This window comes from Harmonia axyridis, chromosome 7 (assembly GCF_914767665.1).
Source record: "Harmonia axyridis chromosome 7, icHarAxyr1.1, whole genome shotgun sequence".
In the NCBI taxonomy this organism is placed as follows: domain Eukaryota; kingdom Metazoa; phylum Arthropoda; class Insecta; order Coleoptera; family Coccinellidae; genus Harmonia; species Harmonia axyridis.
In genome coordinates this window covers 991,365-1,012,818 of record NC_059507.1, presented here as the reverse complement: position 1 = coordinate 1,012,818, position 21,454 = coordinate 991,365, and the positions used below count along the sequence as shown (strand labels likewise).

The following is a 21,454-nucleotide window of genomic DNA, read 5'->3' as shown; positions in this document are numbered from 1 at the left end:
CCTGTAGGACGTCTTCACCGGCGTCTGCCGCTGCTGGTCGGAGAGGTAGGCCGCCGGCAAGGTGTGCACCTGGAGCGCGGGCACGTAGCATAAGGGCCACATCTCGCGCGCGTGTTGGTCCGCTCTGGACCCGGTACGGATTTTGGGCGCGCACTGTTTGGGGCTCGACACCCGAATGTCGGGTGGCGGAAGACGCGGATGGCCATGGCGAAGGCCGGATTCGAATTCGGTAACTGCAGGTCTCGGCCGTAATCCGTTCGTGATGGAATGCAGCATGACGATTTCGGCACCTTGGGGCTGGCGCGCGCGTGGGTACTTAGCTTTATCCGGACGGATAGGGGGTGATAGTTTTAGAAAAAAATGTTTATGCATTTTTTCAGACTAAAATGCTGAAAATTTTCTCGAATTATTCAAGAGTGTGCGTCGAGCTTATAGTAAATATTGAATTATTCATTTTTCTGCAGGTACATAAATCGACTGTAAAACATTAATTGCGTTTTTCTCTAAATTATGTTTTACGAGTTGTGACCTTCAGAAATTGCTCTGTGGATCTGAATTAAAATTATATTATATTTATATACAGAGTGTTCCACCATTGACTCGATATTAAAGTTAAGCGCAGAGACTTTCGAATTTTTATTTTTAGACAAATTACCAATAGGTTCGATTAGAACTACAATCTGCGTATTAAATTGTTGTGAATAAGAGTAATTTTTTGCTTTGAAAACTCATAGATCATAACCAAGAATTTGAATTATTCAAACTCGTACCAAATATGATAAGAAAAATCTAGAGTATTATTCTCTTATTTATTCGATTTTCGTATTTGAGAGAATGTGTGATTTTTATCCGGCTCGAAGAACCATAAGGATGTTTGTATTTTATCACTTCTTTGCTTGATGTATTTTCACTGAGCACTCGCTAGAGGTGAGAGAATGGTGCGAGTAATCATTGAGTTGAACCACATATGAATTCTTCTTTTTCCTGTGTAAGCCTTAACAGTATTCTACAGGGTGTGTACAAATTGGAAATGCACAGAAAAATTAGATTTTTTTGGGTGATTTTAAGAAAAAAAGTCCTCTACACATAGGCTGGCAAGCAATTTGTTTTTGAGATACAGGGTGTTTCTTGTAGTCTTACTTTTTTGTGATGATTATACCAGTTGATCTAATCTTCATTAATCTTCACTAAATATTGGCTGAATAAGTATCAAAACTCATTATTAATTTATTAATCACAGCTTACTAACTGGATCTTTATAATAATTTGGATTTTCCTAGGGATTTCTAGAGAATTGCTTAAAATTTCTTCTTGAAATCAGTAGCAGATACGACAAATCTACAAGAAACCGAAAAGTGTACTACTGAACTAAAGTTTCTCTTCAAATTTTTCTGAACTACAAGTGGTCCACCAAATTTAAGTTCTAGAGAAAAAAATTGGGCACTTTTCCAAAAAAAAATATCACCCTGTGAATTTGAATACAAAATTAGCATATCACGTCCACGTGAAGAAAACATCAAATTAGAATATATGTACAAAATTTAAATTGAATATCTCGTGAAGGGAAGGTGCTATGACAAAAAAGCTTGAAAAAGAATCAAACTTCAACACCCTGTATCTCGACAACAAAACATTTGTGGGCCTATGTTTAGAGGACTTTTTTTTTTCGTAAAAATAATCCAAGAAATCATTTTCGTTTGTACCTTCAATTTAGGAACACCCAGGACATAAATGGCGCCCAAGGTGGGGCAAAGGTTTATCCTTGAAAATAATCAACCCTAAACCGAAGTGTCTAGAGAAAAAATACTTGAAAAAGAATCAAACTTAAACACCCTGGTATCTCGAAAACAAAACGTTTGCAAGGCTAGTTCAAAGGAAATATTTTTTTCAAAACTTATCAGAGATCTGTAATTTTCGTTTGTACCTCCAATTTGGAAACACCCTGTACACACTACAAAACATAAACGGCGTTTCAGGGGTTGCTAAAGGTTTATCCTTGAAAATAATCAACCCCAAACCGAATTAGGTCGAGCCTTAGCAGGAACGCGAGGTTGCCAGACGGAGCGTTACAGCTCCCCCATTTCTCGTCCTTACGATCGTCCCTGCAGCGGCCTTGAATCGTCCTTCGCACCCTCCGAAGGTTGGCGAGGCTCGCGCCAGTCGGGTTCAATTTCCGGATACATTCCAGAGGTCACGCCAGTCGCCAGAAGAATGGACCAAGACAGTGGCGCACCTGACCTGACCGGTCTAACTGACACGTTTGCTATAAACATCTCGGATTCGCTAAAATCTGAATCACAATTTTTCCGTCATAAAAATAAATCGATTCTCTTGTGTAACAGGCCCAAAAACCACATAATCCAGTGTGAAATATTCAATTTGTGACTGGTTTCGTGATAGAACAATACAACAATATTCAGAACATAGTTTCGTCTTCTTATTGGAAAAAGATTTACAAAGCCATAGTCTATTGAGATCGTTTTACAAAAGAAAATAGGTAAATTCCCTATTCCTCTAAATAACTCAAAATTATCTCCAAAAGTAATTCATTCGAACAACTGTCATCGATAAGAAGTACAAATAAAAGTGGTCTCAAATTTGATCCCTGTGGAACGCCAGAGGTCACCGTGAACAAAAAAGATTTCATTCTTTCATACTCAACGAAGTACCGTTTATTAGTTAGGAAGGACTTCGAGAGGAAGTAACAGGCCAATTGAAAAGTCCCCGGTCGACCATAGTAAAACACATTTTTTCGGCAAAATTCGATTTTATTATTCAACATAGTTGCCTTCGAAGGCCATACAGCGATTATAGCGATCTTCCAACTTTTCGATACCATTTTTGTAGTACTATTTGTCTTTCGCTTCAAAATAGGCCTCAGTTTCGGCGACTACTTCTTCATTGGCGCTTAATTTCTTCCCAGCGAGCATTCTTTGGAGGTCTGAGAACAGGAAAAAGTCGCTGGGGGCCAGATCTGGCGAATACGGTGGATGCAGAAGCAATTCGAAGCCCAATTTATGCAATTTTGCCATTGTTTTCATTGATTTGTGACAAGGCGCATTGTCTTGATGAAACAGCACCTTTTTATCCTTAAATGGGGCCGTTTTTTAACGATTTCGACCTTTAAACGATCCAATAACGTTTTATAATAATCGCTGTTGATGGTCTGGCCTTTTTGGAAGTAATCAATGAATATTATACCTTGCGCATCCCAGAATACTGATTCCATAACCTTGCCAGCTGACTGTTGTGTTTTTCCTCGTTTGGATTCGGTTCATCGTGTGCAGTCCACTCAGCTGACTCTCTATTGGACTTATAGTGAAATGATGAAGCCATGTTTCATCCATTGTCACATATTGACGCAAAAATTCAAGTTTATTGCACTTAAACAGCTGCAAACACTTTCAACTTTAAAAGCCTTTAGTCTTTATGCAAAATACGGTGTAATGCTGTTTGTGGAATGTTGAATTCTCAAGATCGACTAAGAATCGACAAACCTGGGTTTTCATATTACTAAGGGCTACAGCAGCAATATTCTCAGTTGTTATTGAGCGACCTACACGGTTTCGATTCTTCACATCGCTAACTTGTCCCAACAGCTCAAATTTTTCCATCAGTTTCAGCATTGCCTGCCGAGAAGGTGCTTCACGACAACCCAGAAGTGCTTTCACCACTTTTGTATGAATTATAACAATTTCAATGGATTGTTGAAGCGTGTATCGTTCTATTTATAGAAATGCCGTATATTTTATTTGTCAAATGTGAAAAAATGACAGCTTCAAAAGCGACAGCTGTCTAGATAGCGGGCTATTCCAAACGAAACCTCTTATTGGAAAACCCTACATAACGATGTTTGTGTGAGCATGTATCGGCTACGCACGCCACTGAGATCGTTTCTTGAACAGGCCAAGAGGTAAACATGGCATTGTCATGTTGGCTCGCGCTAAAGTATTGTGGAGGGATCACGACGTACTCACGAAGAATTCCGATAGGAAATGCAAGGTATGCGATTATTCCTATGCATTCCAAGAAGGATCTCATATTTCTATGTATACGCGGAACGCAACCGCAGCTGAGGCCAACATTCTTCACGTGTTCAAGTTCAGAGAGAGAACATCGATCATTTTTCGAATGATAAAGGCTCGATTTGAGGATATTCACAGTTTTCTCTTCGATATTTTCGCATTTTTGGTTGTTTTGGTATTCCAAAACTTGATGAAATATCAAGCAATGAGTTTGTTTCATTTGCCCAGCAGAATGCCTTACAACTTAAAGAAATTTCTGAACTAAGCGTGTAAAAAAATGCACAAAAAAGGTATGTCACATACCTAAATGTAACATGAAAAATAAAAATAGTTGAACTTTGGAATTTCATGAACAATAAGGAGAAACAGTAAAATTAAAATCAGTTTAGGTTCCACTGCACAAATTCAATTCACTTTCCTATACATACATATTATTATTATTAAAATCCAAATTATTATGAAGAAGCAGTTAGTAAGCTGTTATAAAGAAGTCATTGCTTTTATTCTGATATGTAGCAATGATTCCTAAAGATTCAATAAAATCATATGTAACGGGTGTTTTTTTTTTCGAGGTATATAACTTTAAGTTGGCATTACTGTTCAAGATGACGACCGATTTAACAGCTGTCAAGTGATTTATTCTCAGTTTGGTTTGGCAATTCATCATGAATAGACTCACGCCTGAACAACGCTTGCAAATAGTGCAATTTTATTTCGAAAATAATGGTTCTGTGCGGAATACGTATCGCGCACTACGTCCACTTTATTTTGTTTAGCGATGAAGCGCACTTCTGGTTGAATGGCTACGTCAACAAACAAAACTGCCGCATTTGGAGTGAAGCTAATCCTCAAGTGTATGTCGAAACACCGTTACAGTCAGAAAAACTTACTGTTTGGTGCGATTTATGGGCTGGTGGAATCATTGGTCCGTACTTCTTCAAAAACGGTGATGGCCAGAACGTTACAGTCAATGATGGTCGGTATAGAGCCATTAAGCTTTTTCATTCCTGAATTGAACAACCCTGATGTCCAGGAACTGTGGTTCCAACAAGACGGCGCAACATGTCGCACAGCTCGTGCCACAATCGATTTATTGAAGACACGTTTGGTTACCGCCTAATTTCACGTTTTGGACCTGTGAATTGGCCTCCAAGACCTTGTGATTTAACACCGCTAGACTACTTTCTGTGGGGCTATGTGAAGTCATTGGTCTATGCGGATAAGCCACAAACCCTTGACCATTTGGAAGACAACATTCGCCGTGTTATTGCCGATATACGGCCATAAATGTCCGAAAAAATCATCGAAAATTGAACGTCCAGATTGGACTACATCCGAGCCAGCCGTGGCGGTCATATGCCAGAAATCATATTTAAAATGTAATGCCACAAGATTATCTTGCGGATAAATAAAATTCATGTCAATCGAATAATCCATCGTTGTTTTATTGCAATTTAAAGTTCTATAGCTCTAAAAAAACACCCTTTACTTTTGGGTCGTCGCCAAAACTATTAAACTAAAATATGGACCATCCTGGTTGTGCGTTCTGTGCTCGAGATTCCTCAACACCATCACCCTCCTTCTCTATGGTACAGCAACCATCGAAATGTACGTGTTGCATAATGAGGCCGTCTATTTCCTCGATCGTAAAATTAATATCATCCAAGAAAAATTCCGAGCGAACATTCCACACCTATTAAAAATAATAAGTTCCATAATAATATAATATCAAGTTCCATTCGAGTCCAGGCGTTCTCTCTCCGTCGAAAAAACAACGGAATGTTGGAACGTCGAGTCTGGGCAGGGGCAATTATTTACTTCGAGGAGGCCATCTGGCTAGTTTGGGCGAGAGGGGAACGCAGAGGGGACCGACTCGCCTTTGGCTCCTTCTCTCGCGGTCTTGAGGTTCGATCTAGCAGCCTCGAGTTTCAACGGAAAGAAGAGAAAAAAAAAAGTGCATCATGTCGGGATCGCGCAATTGAGCCACGCGTTTGCCCGCGACGGCGTCGGCCAGTTGGGCCGGTGCGAAAAAGGAGATGGTGTTGATCAACTAATTTTTAGAATAGGATGAGTAGAATTGAAAATTTATGGTACAGGATGTCCCAAATTCGATGCTCGGATATTAATTTTACGATCGAGGAAATAGACGGTCTCATTATGCAACACGACCATTTCGATGGATGCTGTACCATAGAGGACGGTGAAGGATGTTGAGGAATCTCGAGCGCTGAATGCACAAACAGGATGGTCCAGATTTTAGTTCAATAGCTTTGGCGGCGGCCCGCGACCCAAAAGTACTTTACTTTAGCGAACTGTGACTGCAGCATTGTCACCATTTTTGTAGTGAATTTTAACGATTTCAATGCGTTGTTCCTTTTTCAATAATGGCGTAGTTTTTACTTGTCAAATGTCAAAAGATGACAGCTGTAAATATAACGGCCTACTCAAAATGAAACCTCTTATTGAAAACCTTTTATAACGAAAAGTATCGATCATTATTTTAGGCCAATTGAAAAGTCCTTGGTCTGATGCACAGATGGCGGTGCTAGTATTAAATCCATATGATTTTTAGTTAGTATCAACCTTCGAACGATACGTGTCAAAATTTGACAGCAGTCCGATCATTCATTTGTGAGTTATTGCGTTGTGAGTGTAGCTACTTTTGTTATTTGAAAAAAGATGGAAAAAAATAATTTCGTGTGCTGATAAAATATTGCTTTTTGAAGGGAAAAAATACAGTTGAAGCAAAATCTTGGCTAGATGAAGAATTTCCGGGGTCTGCAACAGGAAAATCAACCATCATATTGGTATGCTAAGTTTAAACGTGGTGCAATGAGCACCGAAGACGGCGAATGCAGTGAAATGAAAACATTTTTTGTAGATCGAGCTGCGATCTGAAACATTTTGAGGTTTCAAGTCCGTATCTTGATTCAAAGAGAATTGGCAGCCTCGAGAATATTATCAAGATTTTTTTGGAAAATTTCAATTTAAAACCTATAACTTCTGGAATAATGGACTGATCTTTGAACTGCAGGCATTTTCGTAATCTACGTTTTCCAATCAATCACAATTTTGAAAGAAGATTCTCCTGACTGTGTTGCGTCTCGAAGAGGTAATCACAATTGGCCACCGATATTTTATGATTTAACACCTTCAGACTTTTTCCTATAAGCAACGGAAAATGTATTGCCCAACATAGCTGTACAAAATAGAGTTATCTATAAACCATTTGGTTCATCAAACTTATAGTTATGATGACCCCAGGTAGAATCTTGTAGCTGGATATGTATCAAATTCAGGTCTGAAAAAGGATATAACAAACTATATTTTTCAACCAAATTTTCATGCAAAAAGCTTCTATAGATTCAGAGTAAAATTCTTATCTCTTCCTACATCAACAATACCTTCCCAAATAAATAATTAAATCAATAAATTACAATACAAAATTTCAGGGTTTCACGAAACAAACTCACGGTAGTTCGTCTCGAACCTAGCCCCATTTTTACCCCATCATTAACGTCTCTTCATCAAGTGGCACCCCCTCATCATACTCAAGAAGCATTTTGGTATTTCTTACATCAAGTGGCGTGGCCATCTCTATCTCTCTCTTTCTCTCTCTCTCTTGAAGAGCTCAGGGCCCGTAAATTGGTGGTTTTCATAGTGGCACAGAATTTATTGGAAACAGCTTCCGTTTAATCTGATGTGAAAATATTTACGAACCAGTTTTCGAAACCCATCTGCCGATGTATATTGTGTTTGGAAGTTTCGGGGTGGGGTAGAGAAGGGGGGGACCCAAAACGAAGATCGAGATATGAGAGATTTCACGACATCTGCAACCGGAATACTTATCGGAATTTCTTGTACGAGCATTCGCGGATTGATACAAATTGTCCTCGCTTCTTTTCGGTTTTTAATGGTGCAGATTGCTCGAGGGGAAGAATTGGGAGGAGCTCTTAACAGGCCAATTGAAAAGTCCACGGACTACCATAGTAAAACACAGTTTTTTGGCAAAATTCGATCGTCCAACTTTTCGATACCATTTTTCTAATACGATTTGTCTTTCGCTTCAAACTAGGCCTCATTTTCGGCGATTTCTTCTTCATTGGCGCCAAATTTCTTTCCAGCGAGCATTCTTTTGAGGTCTGAGAACAGGAAAAAGTCGCTGGGGGCAAAATCTGGCGAATACGGTGGATGCAGTTAAATTAACGATATTATCAAAAATACTTATTGTCTAGCGGCAATTGGTTTGAATGTAACACCCTGTAGTTCATTACATTTTTAGAATAATACAAATGTATACGAATAAAAAATAATTTCTTTCATATTCTCTCTGCTAGACCACAAGTACCAAACATTTTTATTAATTTAAAATGTAACAAACTACAGGGTGTTACATTCAAACCAATTGCCGCTAGACAATAAGTATTTTTAATAATCTTATTAATTTAACTAATGAAGAGTGTTACGCATTACTTTATGACCACACACAAAACTATTGTATTTTTGTTCACCCTGTACAAATTGGAATCAACATGTGATACATTTTCGGAATCAGCTCAGCTAGAGTAATCAGAAAATTGAGACAAAAAAATGACGGTGAAAGTAATTCACCCTGTATATTAGATTATTATTTTAAAATACGGTAAATTAAAATAAAAAATCGACGTGTTTCAGGATTATTTCTTGAAATGGTATGTTTAGCTAAAAATTAATTTGTTCCATACTTAAACTGATAATAATTTGGATTTTCCTGATGAGTACTAGGGAATATACTATTGTTTTTATTTCATTTGTATTTAATTCGTAATGTTATTCAGAGTATTCAGACGTGGCATCAGAAAGTTACAAAGTTCCCTGCTCCCCCGAAAAAAACAGCGCACGAACCAACGACCGCTCAAAAGGTCCAAACCCCACCACCATAGAAAAAAATTACTCGATCTCGAAACAAAATGACCTGAATCTCCGCAAGTACTTTTCCGATTGTGATGAAACTTTGCACTGAGGATCACAGTCCTTGAACGGAGAGTTGTGGCAAATTTCATTTCTGTGATTGCATCACAATCATAGAAAAAAAAATTACTCGATTTTGACACAAATTGATCTGAATCTCCGCGAGTTCTCTTCCGATTGTGTTAAAACTTTGCACTGAGGATCACAGTCCTTGAACGGAGAGTTGTGGCAAATTTCATTTCTGTGGTCGCATCACAATCATAGAAAAAAATTACTCGATCTCGAAACAAAATGGCCTGAATCTTCGCAAGTACTCTTCCGATTGTGATGAAACTTTGCACTTATGATCACAGTTTCTCAACGGAGAATTATACGAATTTTTCTTTTCTGTGGTTGCAGTAACAACCTACCAACCTGATTTTCCCCAAAAACAAAAAAAAAAAGAAAATCCCCTATCATCCACGCGTCCAAAAACCACGAGCGCAAACGCCAGGCGAGAAAATCAGGGCCTCGCCGACCTCCTTCTCTCTTCTCTTCTCTCCCCTCACAATACACCAACAACCAACCCCCTTGGCCCCCCCGCGTAATTCGTAATAGGCGTAGGATCGCAGGCGGCAGGAGATGATGGGACTGTGGCGGCGGACGAGGGGCGGCGCGAGAGGGGGGAGAGCTCTCTCTGGGCCGCGTGTTGGAGCCTCGCTACCTGTGTTACGCCGCATGGTCCCAGCAGGCCGTCGCATTCCACCGATAAGGACCGATCATCTGCGAAGGCGCATTCCACGGCACGACGCGCAGGGCCGTATCCAGGGGCGTGCGTCTCGCGATCCGCGCTCGAAGTGGAGATGGTCCGCGGTGGATTTGGGTTTGTTTGGATCGGAATTGGTGTGTAGTGGTAGTAGGTTTGAAGGAAAACCACGTTAGTGTACAAAATATCCATTTTTGTAAGTATATAGGGAGATAGAACAAAATTAAAAACCATCAGGTAGGTATAGAAGTCAAAAACCGCATAATCCAGTGTGAAATATTTAATTTGTGACTGGTTTCGTGATAGAACAATACAACAATATTCAGAACATAGTTTCGTCCTGTTATTGGAAAAACATTTACATAGCCATAGTCTATTGGGATCGTTATACAAAAGGAAATAGGTTAACTCCCTATTCCTCTGAATAACTCAAACTTATCGCAAAAAAGTAATTCATTCGAACAACTGTCATCGATAAGAAGTACAAATAAAAGTGGTCTCAAATTTGATCCCTGCGGAACGCCAGAGGTCACCGTGAACAAAAAAGATTTCATTCTTTCATACTCAACGAAGTACCGTTTATTAGTTAGGAAGGACTTCGAGAGGAAGTAACAGGCCAATTGAAAAGTCCCAGGTCTACTATAGTAAAACACATTTTTTTGACAAAATTCGATTTTATTATTCAACATAGTTGCCTTCGAAGGCGATTCAACGATTATAGCGATCTTTCCACTTTTCGATATGATTTTTGTAGTACGATTTGTCTTTCGCTTCAAAATATGCCTCAGTTTCGGCGATTACTCTTTCATTGGCGCTAAATTTCTTTCCAGAGTTCATTCTTTTGAGGTCTGAGGACAGGAAAAAGTCGCTGGGGGCCAGATCTTGCGAATACGGTTGATGCTGATGCAATTCGAAGACCAATTCATGCAATTTTGCCATTGTTTTCATTGATTTGTGACACGGCGCATTGTCTTGATGAAACAGCACCTTTTTTTCTTCAAATGGCGCCGTTTTTTAACGATTTCATCCTTTAAACGATCCAATAACGCTATATAATAATCGTTGTTGATGGTCTGGCCCTTTTTGAGGTAATATTGATGCCATAACCTTGCCAGCTGACTGTTGTGTTTTCCCTCGCTTTCGATTCGGTTCATCGTGTGCAGTCCACTCAGCTGACTGTCGGTTGGACTTCGGAGTGAAATGATGGAGCCATGTTTCATCCATCGTCACATATCGACGCAAAATTTCAGGTTTATTGCACTTAAACAGCTTCAAACACTCCTCAGAATCATTAACACGTTGTTGCTTTTGATCGATTGTGAGCTCGCGCGGCATCCATTTTGCACACAGCTTTCTCATGTACAAATATTCGTGAATGATATAATCTACATGTTCAGATGATATCTTCACAATGTCTGCTATCTCGATCAACTTCACTTTAGGGTCATTCAAAATTATTTTGTGAACTTTTTGATTTTTTCGTCGGCGACAGCCTGTTTTGGGCGTCCACTGCGTTCGCCGTCTTCGGTGCTCATTTCACCACGTTTAAACTTAGCATACCAATCAATGATGGTTGATTTTCCTGAAGCAGACCCCGGAAACTCTTCATCAAGCCAATATTTTGCTTCAACTGTATTTTTTCCCTTCAAAAAGCAATATTTTATCAGCACACGAAATTCTCTTTTTCTTTCAAATAATAAGTAAGTAGCTACACTCATAACGCAATATCTCACAAACTAATGGTCGAACTGATGTCAAATTTTGACACGTATCGTAAAATTTTCATCAATTGTTATTACTTCTTCGAAAAATAACACTTTTCTAGCAAAATTCCTGGTTATGACCATGACTTATTTAGTGAAACGTTATCTGTTCTTCACTTCTGAGCCACATCCCTAATACGTCCCTGCGTCTTTCAACAGTTCAAGTTCCGTTTCTTCAACATCGGTTCATCGTATGTGCATGTGGCCCCAGATAAGTCTTTTCGTCTTCGATTATGTGGTAGTGGCATTAGATCGACTTAGATTAGACTCGGTTGTAAATCTTACCGAGATGATAAAGGATATTCTGATGCATAATAACAGACCAGGTCTACTGGCATAGGAATTTTATAATTATGCAAAACGTGAACAATTGAAGTTGAACTATTTCTATCCAAAGCTGCCTTACGAAGAGATCAGACATCACAACAGCTCATGAAGAATCAGCTAGTTTTTGAAGAATGAAAAAAAATTGGAAAATTCCACAAACTGAACGAATTTCATTCTGAATAATGTTTGACCAATTACGTTTTTTACAATATAAAATTATTTCCTTATTTGTAAGCAGTATATGTCGCGCAAAAGTGTTTCTGCCAAGAAGTTTTCATATGAGAAATGTTACTTTAAAGAAATGCAATTTTCCAACTTCGACACTTTGTATCTCGAAAAATAGTCAGACGATTGAGTTGAACCCAAAGACTTTTTTGTTCAGGAGGTCATATTCCACAAAATATGAAAAATTCAGAAAAATTAACCGGTGACAATTTTTCCATTAGGCTTTTTTCTGGTCCTTCTAACGAGACAATGAAGTGGTGCCATCTGTGCATCAGCTCCATGACTTATTGATCGAAATGCCACAAAATATAATACTTCAATTTACTCCTTCGTCCCTTCGCCAAGAACTTTTTACGCTCTATTAGTGATGACGTCACACACCGCCATTTTAGTTCTTCTGTCAGTGTTCTGAATCCAAACAAACAAATTGTCATTCAAATTAGTACGTTGTCGTTGAAGAAATTGGCTCATTCTGGTAAATAAGATTATTTAAGGAACGATTTTACTATTAATTGATAGACAGAAGGAACGAGATTAATGCCAGTAAGTTCGAACTTGAAGTTCAACTAATAAACACGGCTTTTTACAAAATCTGGGGAATGAAACAGGTTTCAAACTTACTTGTATTAACCTCGTTCCTTCTGTCTATCAATTAATACTGAAATCGTTCCTCAAATACTCTTATTTATGAAAATAAGCCAATTCCTTCAACGACACCATACTAATTTGAATGACAATTTGTTTGTTTGGATTCCGAACACTGACAGGAGAACCAAAAATGGCGGTGTGTGACGTCACACTAATAGAGCGTATTGCTAATCTGCGTGTACCATCATTAATTTCTACGTGTACCTGATGGTCCCACAACACCAGGCCAATTTATTCATGGAATCTCATCGGGCACCAGAATTGATTGGTGATGGTTTCGAAATTTTCTTTGAATACCGTCGTAAAAGCCTGCAGTTTTACGATGTATCTGCCCACTTAATAAAGCGGAGATAATGGAAACAATATGTGTGGAATTTGTTGGAGCAGATGATATTGGAAAATCCGATTCTCCGACCCGATCGAGAGTTCATGTTTGGTACCTCGGTGAGTCGATAAAAAAAAAGGTATTGGAATGCTTCTTTCGATTTTTACGACTTCGGTATTCGGATACGTAGTTTTCTTCGCATTGAAGGTTTTTTATATAGAGTGTTCCCAAATGAGAGATTCCTTGAGTAATTTTAAGAAAAAAACGTACTATAAACATTGACCCTGAAACCGTTTGTTTTCGAGATACAGGGTGTTTCTTGTTGTCTTACTTTTTTCTGATGATTATACCAGTTAATCGAATCTTTATTAATCTTCGCTACAGATTGGGTAACTAAGTACCAAAGCTTATAATTCATTGATTTATCACAGCTTTACTAACTGGATCTTTATAATAATTTGGATTTCCCAGGGGTTTACTAGAGAATTGTTTGGTTTTTTCTCGAAGTCGGTAGCAGATACAACAAAACTAACGGGTGTTTTTTTTCGAGGTATATAACTTTAAGTTGGCATTACTGTTCAAGATGGCGACCGATTTAACAGCTGTCAAGTGATTTATTCTCAGTTTGGTTTGGCAATTCATCATGAATAGACTCACGCCTGAATAACGCTTGCAAATAGTGCAATTTTATTTCGAATAAATGGTTCTGTGCGGAATACGTATCGCGCACTACGTCCATTTTATTTCGTTTAGCGATGAAGCGCACTTCTTGTTGAATGGCTAAGTCAACAAACAAAACTGCCGCATTTGGAGTGACGCTAATCTTCAAGTGTATGTCGAAACACCGTTACATCCAGAAAAACTGACTGTTTGGTGCGCTTTATGGGCTGGTGGAATCATTGGTCCGTACTTCTTCAAAAACGATGATGGCCAAAACGTTACAGTCAATGGTGATCGGTATAGATAGAGCCATGATTACTAACTTTTTCATTCCTGAATTGAACAACCATAATGTCCAGGAGCTGGGGTTCCAACAAGACGGCGCCACATGTCACACAGCTCGTACTACAATCGATTTATTGAAAGTCATGTTTGGTGACCGCCTAATTTCACGTTTTGGACCTGTGAATTTGCCTCCAAGATCTTGTGATTTAACACCGCTAGACTACTTTCTGTGGGGCAACGTAAAGTCATAGGTCTATGCGGATAAGCCACAAACCCTTGACCATTTGGAAGACAGCATTCGCCGTGTTATTGCCGATATACGGCCACAAATGTTGGGAAACGTCATCGAAAATTGGACGTCCAGATTGGACTACATCCGAGCCAGCCGTGGCGGTCATATGCCAGAAATCATATTTAAAATGTAATATCACAAGATTATCTTGCGGATAAATAAAATTCATGTCAATCGAATAATCCATCGTTGTTTTATTGCAATTTAAAGTTCTATAGCTCTAAAAAAAAACACCCTTTACATCAAATGATGAATACTTTAAATTGGAACGTCTATGCCAAATTCAAGTTAATCAATCTTCAATTCCAATGTACAAATTCCTTTGCTGTCCTTCCTGGCGAATTTAAACGTCTTTTATATGAAAAGTAACGCCACTGGTGATTATAAGATAAAGATCCTAACATTCTCGACATTCCTTCCACATCTTATTTGACCCATGCTGTGACCTCACCCGCACAGATTTTTCCAAGAGGTGTTGAATTTGGAGGAACCAACAGTTTAATGTTTACAGTACTACTCTGTTCATTTTGGTTTAATTATCAATTAGTATAGACACAGCAGATGTTGGCATGCCATAAAGTTGTCTTTCGTTTTTGTTGCACAATCAGTTTTGAAGATATGAAGAGCACATAACAACAGATTCAATTCTTGAATAAAATAATAAATTATCTAATTGTATACAGGTGAAATTGGTGGTATAAACGAAAAATTTCAAACAATTCTCTAGTTATCTTCAGGAAAATCCAAATTATCATAAAGATCCACAGTTAGTAAGCTGTGATGAATAAATTAATCACAAGTTTTGGTATTTATTTACCCAATCTGTAGCGAAGATTGTAACGATACGATCGTTACAACTTTCTTTCTTTTCAAAATTTAAATTTATTCATTACATATTGGTTGTACCGCCACTGCATTTGTACGTGTATCGAAGAATTCAGATTTGCAGATGGGCGCATGTTTTCAATCTGATAAGATATTAATCGGTTATTCGAAGATTTTATTCATTCTTTTCTGCTTTGTCTGGTGAATGAAATAAGTCATCAGAGTTGAGTTCTTGATATAGATATTTTTTTTGTTTTAAATTTTGAGATTCAGTTAATATTTCATAGTTTCTATTGGTTTAGTGAAACTCAATTAAAAATTGAGGTAAGTTACCTATATATTTTAAAATGTATATTTTTTTGTTTTTTTTTTGCAATCTCCTCTGCCCAACAAAGATTCTTTTTTCTTTCAACCAAATTTCGATTCATCCTTGCCGTTCAGGTTCATTTTCACTCGCTTCAAAATTAATTTTTCTTATAGATTTCATTATTTAGATCATTTTCATATTCAAAATCTCACGCCATATAAAATAAATCTTCCATTCAATTCAATTCACTCATTAAAAATTTTTCATTTTCTCATTCGAAATTTAATATAACAGTTGAAATCAGTTCCAATTTTATTTGCTAGATTATTATTTTTTTTCTTGAAAAATGGCTGTCGATTCACATATGTAATTTTTTATACTTGAGTACACAACTTTTTATGTGAAACATGGGCGGCAAGGACAATATATTCTACTGAACGGTCTCTGAAAGAAATTAATTTTCCAGTTTTTGGGTGAAGCCCAGAATTTCGATTTTGAACATATATTTCCAAGATTGAACTTCGTTGACCAACATCCAACTTCGAAGGGTCCATCACACCTGAAAACTGTGGTCATAAGAACCTGGAAATCCTTATATGGTGCTGTGACAGTATCGTACCAAATCAGATGGTTCTTCGTGCATGGGAGCACTTCACCTGGATTTTAAATGCTAATGGAAGTATTCTGCTATGTATTTTGTAATTTCATTTGATATCCAATTTATATAATTTCGTATGCTCTATTTCATTTTTCATTTGAGACATTTCGCTTCGAAGCTATTCATAATAATTTTCATTGTTGAGATTCAATTGTAAGCAGCTATTTTTCAATATTTCACTCTTAACTTTTCATTACAATTTGATCAATTTAGTGGATCATTTCATCTTATTAATAAATCTCTGAAAGTGGATGGATTTGTTTTTGTGTGGGAACCAAAGCCTTCGAAATTGCTTTCCTTTTTTTTTTGAAAATAGGTTCCGGGCTAGCTACAACCTATTAACCCCGACCACCTCTCCGACTGAAGCTAGTAAGTAACAGATCTCTGAAGAGAGGAGAAACACTTAATTGGTTACAAGATCAATAAAAATTCGATAAACTGGAACACCCTGTATCTCGAAAACAAAGCGTTTGCGAGCCTATGTTTATAGGACTTTCATAATTATCCAAGAAATCTCTCAATTTAGGAACATTCTGGAGGGATCGAATTCATTACCCAAATAGTTTCAATTTCAATGAAATATTATTACATTTATTGAACAAATTCACATAATATTTATTTCCAGTTGAAATCTCAAATTTTCTAAAAATTGTTGATTCGTATATCTTTCCATTATCAAGTGGCATAAGCTACTGAAAACAAATGACATTAGAAATGTCAAAAAAATAATACACAGTTGATTCTAACTTCAAAAACCTCAAGTTAGAAGTATCAATGCGACATATACCAAATCAATTTGAGAGAAAAATGTTATGAGAATTCCTTTTTTAGTTACCATGAAAAGTTCTGAATGTTTATTTTTTATTTTATTGACGAATATTCAGAGAACATAAAATTAAAAGGTTTCTTTCAAAGTTTTATTATCGAAATCTTCCACCAACAGTTGAATCAATGGATATTAATCAATCCAATTTGGTAAATAATTTAGGACGAAGGATTATCAACAGAATAAATCATATTGAAAATAGGAAAGCATCAAAACCAAATTTCATATAGCGTATTGGTGCAACACTAAAATATTCCTTCGGTTTCAATTTTAACATACCCGTACGAGTGTGCATTCCTTGAATACCCAGTTGAAAAACATCTGCCACAAATACGCACCAAATGTGCTCAAATTCCTTAAATTTTTTCATGCACATAGGCGTAGATCATCTGGGGTTCTAATGTGATGAGTTCTATACAAAAGGGCAACACAAAGGAATGAAGTATAATAAGGAATGTGAGTCCCTTTTAAGTATTCTTTTATATTATTTTTTTTATGGAGAAACAATTAACTTGAATAGATTATGGATAGTGATCAAATAAAGGTGCTACAGCTCTCTAGATACTGAAAAAAATTCTCGTATTATTGGATTCATCTTGTTTTTGGGTTCAATACTTTCAATAATGATTATTTTGGGACATGTACGGAATATTGTTTATTGACTATTTTTGCACTGAATATTACATAACGGTAATGGATTGATTAAGTGCAGAAATTAAGAAAAAACTTCCTCAAACGCAAAATAAAAAAACTATAATAACCAAGAGAATGCTCCTTCTAACAAATCGATAAAAACCATGTTCAAATTGAACTAATTGCGCTTCCAACTGCTTGACGTCCCAGCTTATGTTTCAGATCTAATCACTAGTGATTGCTAGCTTTTTGCAAATCTCAAAAAATGCTCCAGAGAAAGAAATTGGCCACTAATGGAAGTTGAAGCCTATTTCTGAAGCGAAGACTCTTCTTTCTATAGAAAAAGTATTGAAAAGTTGAACTTTAAGTTGGCATTACTGTTCAAGAAGTCGACCAATTTAACAGCTGTCAAGTGATTTATTCTCAGTTTAGTTTGGCAATTCATCATGAAAAGACTCACGCCTGAACAACGCTTGCAAATAGTGCAATTTTATTTCGAAAATAATGGTTCTGTGCGGAATACGTATCGCGCACTACGTCCATTTTATTTTGTTTAGCGATGAACCGCACTTCTGGTTGAATGGCTACGTCAACAAACAAAACTGCCGCATTTGGAGTGAAGCTAATCCTCAAGTGTATGTCGAAACACCGTTACATCTAGAAAAACTGACTGTTTGGTGCGCTTTATGGGCTGGTGGAATCATTGGTCCGTACTTCTTCAAAAACGATGATGGCCAGAACGTTACAGTCAATGGTGATCGGTATAGAGCCATGATTACTAACTTTTTCATTCCTGAATTGAACAACTATGATGTCCAGGAGCTGTGGTTCCAACAAGACGGAGCAACATGTCACACAGCTCGTGCCACAATCGATTTATCGAAAGACACGTTTGGTGACCGCCTAATTTCACGTTTTGGACCTGTGAATTGGCCTCCAAGATCTTGTGATTTAACACCGCTAGACTACTTTCTGTGGGGCTATGTAAAGTCATTGGTCTATGCGGATAAGCCATAAACTCTTGACCATTTGGAAGACAACATTCGCCGTGTTATTGCCGATATACGGCCACAAATGTTGGAAAAAGTCATCGAAAATTGGACGTCCAGATTGGACTACATCCGAGCCAGCCGTGGCGGTCATATGCCAGAAATCATATTTAAAATGTAATGCCACAAGATTATCTTGCGGATAAGTAAAATTCATGTCAATCGAATAATCCATCGTTGTTTTATTGCAATTAAAATTCTATAGCTTTAAAAAAAACACCCTTCATTATATTTTGTAGCACGTCGATCAATAAGCCCCGGAGCTGATGCACAGATGGCACCACTTTATTGTCTCGTTAGATGCGTGTTCGAAGTTAAAAAAAAGATTATTATTCTATCTCAAAAGATCCAATAACTAGAACAAAACAAGAAGAACCATTTCGGTACACGAGTCAATTCGAACGTTGGCATCAGTGCGTTCTACCAGATACGCATGTGATGGAATGCGAACGGCTGCGCTGCGCAAAAACCGGAATACAATCATTCAATATGGTAAAAAGCGGCCATTGTTTTTACTTCGATTGTTCGATGATTCGATAACGCAACGTGCACAACACCTGCAAAGGTCCTGGAATGTCCTTCGTTCGGAATATATTTTCGATTTATATCGACTGATTCTTCGGTACGGGGGGCGTTCGATAAATTTTGAAAGTTTCTACTTTCGTCATACGTCGCCTTCGACGCCTTTTCACACTTGCATTGCTTACTTCATTAATTTGGTCACAAATCAATGGAAACAATGGCACAATTGCATGAATTGGGCTTCTAAAGGGTGTTTTTTTTAGAGCTACAGAACTTTAAATTGCAATAAAACAACGATGGATTATTCGATTGACATGAATTTTATTTATCCGCAAGATAATCTTGTGGCATTACATTTTAAATATGATTTCTGGCATATGACCGCCACGGCTGGCTCGGATGTAGTCCAATCTGGACGTCCAATTTTCGATGACTTTTTCCAACATTTGTGGCCGTATATCGGCAATAACACGGCGAATGTTGTCTTCCGAATGGTCAAGGGTTTGTGGCTTATCCGCATAGACCAATGACTTTACACAGCCCCACAGAAAGTAGTCTAGCAGTGTTAAATCACAAGATCTTGGAGGCCAATTCACAGGTCCAAAACGTGAAATTAGGCGGTCACCAAACATGACTTTCAATAAATCGATTGTGGCACGAGCTGTGTGACATGTTGCGCCGTCTTGTTGGAACCACAGCTCCTGGACATTATGGTTGTTCAATTCAGGAATGAAAAAGTTAGTAATCATGGCTCTATCTATACCGATCACCATTGACTGTAACGTTTTGGCCATCATCGTTTTTGAAGAAGTACGGACCAATGATTCAACCAGCCCATAAAGCGCCCCAAACAGTCAGTTTTTCTGGATGTAACGGTGTTTCGACATACACTAGAGGATTAGCTTCACTCCAAATGCGGCAGTTTTGTTTGTTGACGTAGCCATTCCGTCAGAAGTGCGCTTCATCGCTAAACAAAATAAAATGGACGTAGTGCGCGATACGTATTCCGCACAGAACCATTATTTTCGAAATAAAATTGCATTATTTGCACAAGTTGTTCAGGTGTGAGTCTATTCATGATGAATTGCCAAACCAAACTGAGAATAAATCACTTGACAGCTGTTGAATCGGTTGCCATCTTGAACAGTAATGCCAACTTAAAGTTATATACCTCGAAAAAAAACACCCTGTACATCCACCGTATTCGCCATTTCTGGCCCCCAGCGACTTTTTCCTGTTCTCAGATCTCAGAAGAATGCTCGCTGGAAATAAATGAAGAAGTTATCGCCAAAACTGAGGCCTATTTTGAAGCGAAAGACAAATCGTACTAGAAAAATGGTATCGAAAAGTTAGAAGATCGCTATAATCGCTGTATCGTCCTCGAAGGCATCTATGTTGAATAATAAAATCGAATTTTGCCAAAAAAATATATTTTACTATGGTAGACCGGGGTCTTTTCAATTGGCCTGTTAGAGGCAAGCAGTCCGAAGAGCAGCATGAACTTGTGGACCAAACGAGGGATTCATTGGAATCAACCGATGGTCTACGGTGGCATCGTAAGTTCGGCTCTTTCGGTAGATGAATTTTTTTCAGCTCGAGATCCATCAGAAAGATAGCCCGGTCGATGGGAAAGCGCTCTATCAATTTTCACATTGAAATGTTATCGTCCATCTGTGTATGGATAATTATCAGTTTATTGCCGATGGTATCGCATGTAGGAACGAGATATAGATCAACGTTTCAGTTTCCGCTTCTCAGAACTTAATTTGTTACGGTCGTCATTATAAAGTGAGCAGAGACACTTGTTCAAAAATCAATGAAACCTTATTCACTCATTGTCGAGAAATTGTCTGATAAGAAGTCTATCAGACGTGAAAAATACACTTGGAAAGCCGTTTCCTCAATGATTATTATTACATTATGATAAATTTTCTTGGTTTCTTGTGATATTTCGCATATTCGGCAACAGCGCATTTTATCTTCTGAGAAACTGAACTGCTAAAATGAGCAGACTATCTGAAAAACGCTACGACACTTAAATTTCCATTTGGAGCAGACAAGTGAAACATCATTTTGAAGTTTCTTGAGCAAGTTCTGCACCTTAGTTAGGATAATATACAGGGACTACAGGGTGGCCATTTGAAAACGAAACAGACGAGATTACAGACGAAATAAAGTTTTTGGATAGAAATGCTCGGACAGGTCGATTTCTGTTTCGAGGGGGACAACTTAAGATGTAGATTACGGACGCATAGCGCTTCAACCCTTGCTACTACAACCCTCACCCCCAAATTTTGAATAGGGAAGATGGGGTGAGTGATACCTCATTTGAAAGGTATTTTTATACTGATTTCAGCACAGTAATTGTTTTTTCATTTTATGCATTAGT

At 37.9% G+C, this 21,454-nt stretch overlaps 1 protein-coding gene and 1 long non-coding RNA gene across 2 annotated transcripts in view; one reads left to right on the top strand and one right to left on the bottom strand.

The window, feature by feature from the left end:
* LOC123683869 (protein kibra) overlaps positions 1–21,454 on the bottom strand; it is a 62,423-nt gene that overhangs the window by 9,351 nt on the left and 31,618 nt on the right. The gene's annotated exons all lie outside the window — the stretch shown is intronic.
* LOC123683870 lies at positions 15,086–16,287 on the top strand. Its single transcript, XR_006748060.1, has 2 exons — positions 15,086–15,394; positions 15,844–16,287. It is a non-coding gene; the product is annotated as an uncharacterized LOC123683870 (long non-coding RNA).